The 6,985-nt window shown below is 41.7% G+C and overlaps 1 pseudogene; it reads right to left on the minus strand.

Moving 5' to 3' along the window:
* Positions 1-2,999: 2,999 nt before the first annotated feature.
* Positions 3,000-6,780, minus strand: LOC109630592 (tetratricopeptide repeat protein 21B pseudogene; annotated as a pseudogene).
* Positions 6,781-6,985: the final 205 nt, after the last annotated feature.

Here is a 6,985-nt window from a genome sequence, read left to right on the forward strand (position 1 = left end):
ATTCATTTCAGTTTGCTACTCAGACACGTATCCAACTAGTAGAGAAGAAACACAAAATCAATCAGACATTTCAGTGTAGAAATGATCAGTCGTGTCCAATCAATATTGCTGTGTTGAGAAAACAATACCAACCCCTGTTGCTGGACAGCTGGGGACAGCTTGAGAGTGTGATGTGGTGCCAAAAAACCTTCTACCTTGCATCAAAAGTGGATCAGCAATTGTGGTAGCAATGAATATGTTGGCATTTCAGAGGGAAAGTTCTATGAAAGACCAGAAAAAGCATCACTTCAGTAATGAAACCCACAGACTATGCTGTGTTGAAGGCTGTTATTAGAAAAAATGTGTCAGCATGTTATGGTCAGATTTTCTTTTCTTTAAAAAGAAGTGAAAGCACAGGTTTAGTGCGATGATTTCAAATAATTGTTTTGATCAATGGAGAGCCACTTTCGCTTCTTTCAAGGACTGGTCGCTATTTGCTGGAGGCAGAGCTCCCTCTCAACAACTTTGAAAAATGTACTTGTCTTTTTCCATCGTATAATTGAGCTTTTGCTGCACCCCAGCATTAATTTTCTCTTTTCATCCCTCTGCCTCCACCTTCTCTGCTCTACCATCCTCCAACTTGTCTTTTTCTCCTTCGTCCACCTCTGCTTCACACTCCCTGAGTCCCAGTTCCCTTCCAATCACAGACTCCCTGAGGATTTGAGGCCCTAGCCAGCCTGCCCCCATGAGAGACACACATAACACAGACAGACACACACACACAAAAACACACACACACAGACACACACACAAAAGCACACCCAGGTTCGTATTTAAAGCACACAGACACAAAGACCAATCTCACAGCCTCATCTCTTCATCCCCTATCACCATTCCTTTCCCAGATGTGCCCCATCCCATGAGAGACTCCCCCTCTGCCCCAAAATAATAAAATAAAATCCTGCTGCCTTACTCTTCAGCCCCTTTCTGAAGAGGGGGAAGATGAACCGATGAATGTGGTGGGGCAGATGTGGATGAGAGGAGAGCAATTAAAATCATCTCTGCTCTCCTTTTCTCTCCAGATCCAGAGGGAAAACAGAGGGAGACAGAGATTGTGTCTGGCATGAAAAAAATCTGTCTTATCTCAAAGAAACCTATTTTGAAGGCTGAATAAAGACAAAAGATTCACAGGCTTTTATAGGACCAGTCACATGGAGAATCAAGGGCATTTAGCGCTACTAAGGACGAAACATGAAACACTGGCACAGACAGAGCATGAATTGAAATATTCTGCTAAAATTGAGGAGACACCTGTGGAAAAAATTGTTGGGTGCAGAATAATCAATCAATAAAAACATCTTAACCGTACATCAAACCTTTAAATAAAATTCTAGGATAAGAGTAATTGATTAAAATCAAGTTAGAAAAGTAGGATGTAGGGGTGTAACGATTCATCTACTACATCAATGTATCGATTTATATTCCTACGATCCAACTACATCGATCTGAGCTCGGCAAGTTGGCCTTCCGGACGACATATATCGATCTAACATCGTTTTAAAAGGTAATCAATTGATTGTATTAGGAAATAACGCTTTGGATTTAAGCACCTCAGACTTCATATTGATGTGTTTTTTTAAGCAATTTTAATGATAAAGTCTGCCTGTCTGTGACCTCATCACCTCGCGCCAGCAGCAGCGCAAATATCAAAACATAGCATGATGGCGGATGGCAGAGGAGAAGCCGGCGAGCGAGAAATTATCAAGCCACCATTGCGGCTCCAGTGTGTGGAAACACTTTGGCTTTTGCAAAGATGGAGATGTTCTTAATAAGTCGCTCGCTGTTTGTAGGATATGTTAAGGTCAAGTAAAGTACCACGGCAACACGTCAAGCGCCATGGGATTGCATCACACAACACAGCCGGTCCAGGCACCTCTTGTAGCGTTCCAACTGCAGCAGCAGCGCAAGGTGAAGTCAGCTCTGCAGAAGCCTCAGGCCTCGCCAGCATGTTTAGTCAGAGACTGAATATATAAATATAATGGATATAAACATATTTATATTCATAATTTATACATGATTCCCTTACAAGAAACAGGAATCTAGGAAACTTCACCTGCACTGTCCACTATCCAGGTATTTATTTCAGTCACACTGGTTGAATTTTTGGCTAAAAAGTTACTGAATCAATTTCAAGTCACTGAATCGTTTCGAATTGTATCGTTCTAAATGAACCAATATCGTCCTTGAATCATATTGGCAACCACGAATCGTGATTCGAATCGAATCGTTGTTAAAACGAATCGTTACACCCCTAGAAAGATGCTTTTGCTTCTTTAACTGCTGTTTGGTAGGTTATAATTGCAGCTTTCCGATGTCATTAAAATACATGTCAAACTGTATTTCCATTTTCTTTCCTTTCAATTAACTCAATTAACCCTTACATACTGTTCATATATCATGCATTCACAGTATGGTCTGGGGCAAAATTCACCATAATAAGTCTCTTTACCAAATTTTGAACAACAGATCTATTTAGAATGTATAAATAGCCTATCTGACATTAATAAATGGATGATTAATCATAATGTTTCAGAGAGCAGGGAAAGTGTATTATTTTTAGGTTTTAGGGGGGGAACATCTATTATCACACAATATAATGTCTAAGACATGAAAACTGAGAATAGCAAGACATTCTGGAAATTTGGGGATTTATTATACAACATTATAATAGTTAAAACTGAGTCACTCAAATTACATTTTCATTTTCAAACTTGACCCGGAACGGCCTCAATGTACAAAAATCTGTATCACCTGCACAAAAGTATAACATAAATTATTTTATATACATATTTATTTTTTGTGTATTTTGCGTCACTTCAGGAAGGGTCATCAAATTTCAGGCTTAAAGACTGACATTTAGGGTATTAACACTGTCAAATTTCAAAACAGGTCAAAATTGACCTGGACAGTCTGTAAGGGTTAAAATGATGATGATGACAGAGAAACACAGACACACAGGCTTAACTCTTAGATCTCAGGGCAGTATAAGCTTTATCCACCATGTCCTTTCTAATTCTTGTATAATTTGGATGATATGCCTCATTGCCATTAAGTAGTTGACATCAGTAGTTGGGTCAGTCTGAATCCTATATTTCCAAGCCAGTTTATACTGCATCATGGAATTTTCCGTCTTTTTCCATTTTATAGCCCAGATATTCATTAGCTTTACAGCATAACTTGTTATGCTTGAGGCATCTCTTCAGCAGGTCCCTAGCCAAGTCATACCTCCCTGAATGGTTGTAGATGTCTGCAAGGAGCAACCAGCTCTTTTCAAACTCATTGGCATCAACAAGGCTCCACTTCATCTTAGCTACTTGTTTGAGCTGGTTCTTGGCCTGCAGAGGTTGTTTGAGCATCATATAAGTTGTCGCCAGGGCCAACAATGCTGGGACGTTGTCTTTCTCATTGTTGGCAATCTCCATGAAAACACTGAGGGCTTTCTTCATGTTGGCCTTCTTTCCGGTTGCCAGAAGGCAGTAGTTCTCCAGGATGCAGTGCTGTATGTGTCCACCCGGTGTCTGAGGCTTTAACTCCTTCAGAAGTTTCTCAGCTGTACTTATAGCAAGGTGCTTTGACTTCTGCTTCTTTGTGGAGTTCTTCATTTCACTATCTAGATTCTCAAACATCCTCAAACCCATGGGGTCATTGTCAGGGTTTAGGTAAATTTCAGTCATGTTGTGCACAGCATTTCCACCCCAATTGTTGTCTGTCCGAGCTTTATTAAAATGTCGTAGGGCATCATTGAGTTCTCCTGTATACCAAAGATAAAGTCCTTTGCAGTAGTTAAACCCAGGGTCATACTTGTTCCTGGAGGATTTCTTTTCAGCCATATCAAGAAATCTGGGCACCTCTTCCAACTTCCCAGCCCTCCTCAACAAGTCAATAAGACATGACAGAGTTTGGTAGTTGTCTGGTTTGGGCTTCAGGAGTTGTTGACAATGGAAAACTACATTTTCATAGTCCTGCTTTCTTAACATAATGTCAGCCATCATCATAGTTGCATCCTCATTAAACTGGTCATGCTTCAGAATGAGGCAGCATTGCTCCTGGCACGCATCAACTTCATCCAGAGTAAGGTACAACCAAGCCAACTCCAGCATCACCTTGCAATCAGTCTCACAATACACAAGAAATTCTTTGTAGAATTTGACTGCTGTCTCATAATCCCCCAGTCTTTTGTAGTGTTTAGCGATCTCAGTGCAGATCTCTGCAGCAAGCTGCTTCTGCATGGGGACAGATTCAGGCTGCTCCAACTGTCCCCGATGTAGTACCTTTCCCTGCACATCCCAGGCTTCTTTTAGGGAAAGTAAAGCTTCCTCATTTTTGTCAACCTTGTTTTGGACATTTGCTAATAAGAGAAGATATTGGCAATCCTTGGAGAGTACCTTTAGTTCATTTATTGGTTTATGGGCCATAGTCATTAGTCTGAACCATCGCTTTTCCAATTTTGCCGGCTAAAGCACCATTTTCTGGGTTTTTCTTCAGAACATGCTCATAAATCTTGATGGCTTTCATTGGTTCTTGAATTCTCATGAAGGCATCACCTAGCAAGAGATATGTGTGAGCGCTGGGCATATTCCTTGCCATTTCTTTGTAACAGCATGCATACAGCCTTTTATCTTTTATGTGGTTCAGATATATATCTGCCATTTTCTGCTTTGCCTGGATGTAGTAAGGTTGCTTAGGTGTAATACTTCTGAGCATACAAAGTGCTGACTCAGAGTCACCACGCAATAAGGCAAGGTCAGCATCTGCAATAGTGACACGTTGGTCCTCAGGGGTCCCAGAGAACTCAATGATGGCATCTTGTATCACCTTTGCTGCTTCATGCTTCATGCCGTTGAGCCCCATGGCCTCAGCCAACTCCAAGAAGACAGAGACACAGTCAGAAATGCTCAGCTCAATCTTCTTACTCTTGGACTTGTACAAGGATCCAGCTCTGCGAACACCTGGAAGCCTCATGGCTATCTGCAATGTTTGAATAGCCTCTGTCAGTTTGCCCATTTTTTTCTGACACTGAGCCTTGATCAGGTGATATAAAATATCTTCTTGAATCTCAAAGTTATGGTTGAGGCACGGTTTAAGAGACTGGGAACACAATGTGAAGTTACCCTGAAGCAGATGGATCTGTGCCATTAGTAGATGAGTTTCTGCATGAGAAGGGCACTGTTCCAAGCAATGACGGAGAATGCTCTGAGCAGTTTCAGTGTCGCCAGACAGATATCTGACTTTGGCTAATAGGAAGACCCCTTGGTGGAGACCTGGCACAATCTTGACAACAATATCCAACAATGTAGAACATTGCTGGGGTTGAGGAGCGATGGTCTGGCCCTGGGCCAGAGGCTTAGCAGGACAAAGTTCAAGATACGCTTGCACTATCTCCAAAAGGAAGACAGGGTTGAGCTCCTCTAAGTACTCTGTTCCCAGAGACACACCCTGCAATTTGGAGAGGTGTATGTCGACTGTCTCGTTCAGCATATTGGTAACCTCTTCCTGTGGTCTGCACTCTTTCACTGCCAGTAAAGCACACAGGTACAGTAGCTCACCTGATTTTTCAATCGATTGTTGATTCTCAGTAAGATATTCCAGCTGTTGTTTTGCATCCTCAAGATGGCCCTCGATCAGCTGGCAACGAATTATGCCAGTCAAAGCAGAAATACTAGTCTTATCCAAAGCCATGGCAGTCTTGAAGAACCTCATAGCCTCCTTTATACTTCCCTGAAGGACCATCTGGTAGCCCAACTCTGTGGCTAAATATGAGTCTCTTGATGCCACAGAGAAGGCTTTTTCCACCATCCTGGACGTTTGCTCAAACACTTTCTCATTTCTTCCACAAACACGAGTGAAGGCAAGAGACATTCTGTGGATTAGCTCAGGGTTGTGAGGTTCCTGAGAATCCAAGTTTCTGATGAGGTTTGAAAGCTGTTTCACTGACTCAGTAACATCTCCATCTCTGCATAAAGAACCTAGAGCTAACATCCGTACTGCCTCCAGGTTATTTGTATCCTTCTGTAAAAGCCTGCGTGCTACCTTTATGGCTTGATCCCAGTCTTGAAGACTGAGCAACAGTTTCATCTTCTTGATGAGTGCAGGCACAAACCCAGGGAAACTCTCAATCACCTGGTTGACCATTTCTAATGCTCCAGAGTAGTTCTGAAGACATTCATGGTATTGTGCCTTTCCCATCAGGGCAAAAACATCTGCTTTCTCTTTCAGTCCCTCGTCAAAGTGTTTTCCAGTCTTTCTGGCATAGACATCTTTACCAGATGTCACATCTATCCAGGCTTTTAGGATTATCCCCTCTCTAGAGCCATTGGATAGTTTGATCATTTTTTCTATATACTCCCTTGCCTTATCCGTTCGCCCAAACAGCCAAAGAAACAGTCCAGCATTATAAAGGCTCTTTGGGGATGCACTTTCACGATCCTGTCTGATCTTAGCATCAAGTGCTTGAATGACTTCTCTGTCTGGGTTCGTCTTTTTTCTCTCAGCATAGAGAAGAGCCATAACTGTGCAGAGAGATACATCTTCACTATCTCTTAATGTTTCCAACTCCACTGAAGCTTCTTGAATTTGGCCTTGCATCATGGAACCATATGCATGGAAAAATCTGTAGATGAGGTTATTGCCAAACTTCCTCTGAGCAACTTCTGTTGCATTTACAGCATGATTGAAATACTTTTCATAGCAATAAAACTTTATCAAAGCAAACATTGTCTCTTCATCCTCTATCTTGGCCATCTTTGCAACAATTTATTGTTTGGTAAAATACAGTCAGTTCTTCTTCTTTGTTCAGTTTATTGGTGGGTGGCAATCAACATCAAGGTGAATTACTGCTATCTACGGTGTTGGTACTCACGATCAACCATATACTGGGTCTGTGTTTTCTTCTGCTTTAGATACCTATGATGATCCTCAAAGATCACAGTCCCAGAAATCCAGAATT

Source organism: Paralichthys olivaceus, chromosome 6 (genome assembly GCF_024713975.1).
Source record: "Paralichthys olivaceus isolate ysfri-2021 chromosome 6, ASM2471397v2, whole genome shotgun sequence".
Classification (NCBI taxonomy): domain Eukaryota; kingdom Metazoa; phylum Chordata; class Actinopteri; order Pleuronectiformes; family Paralichthyidae; genus Paralichthys; species Paralichthys olivaceus.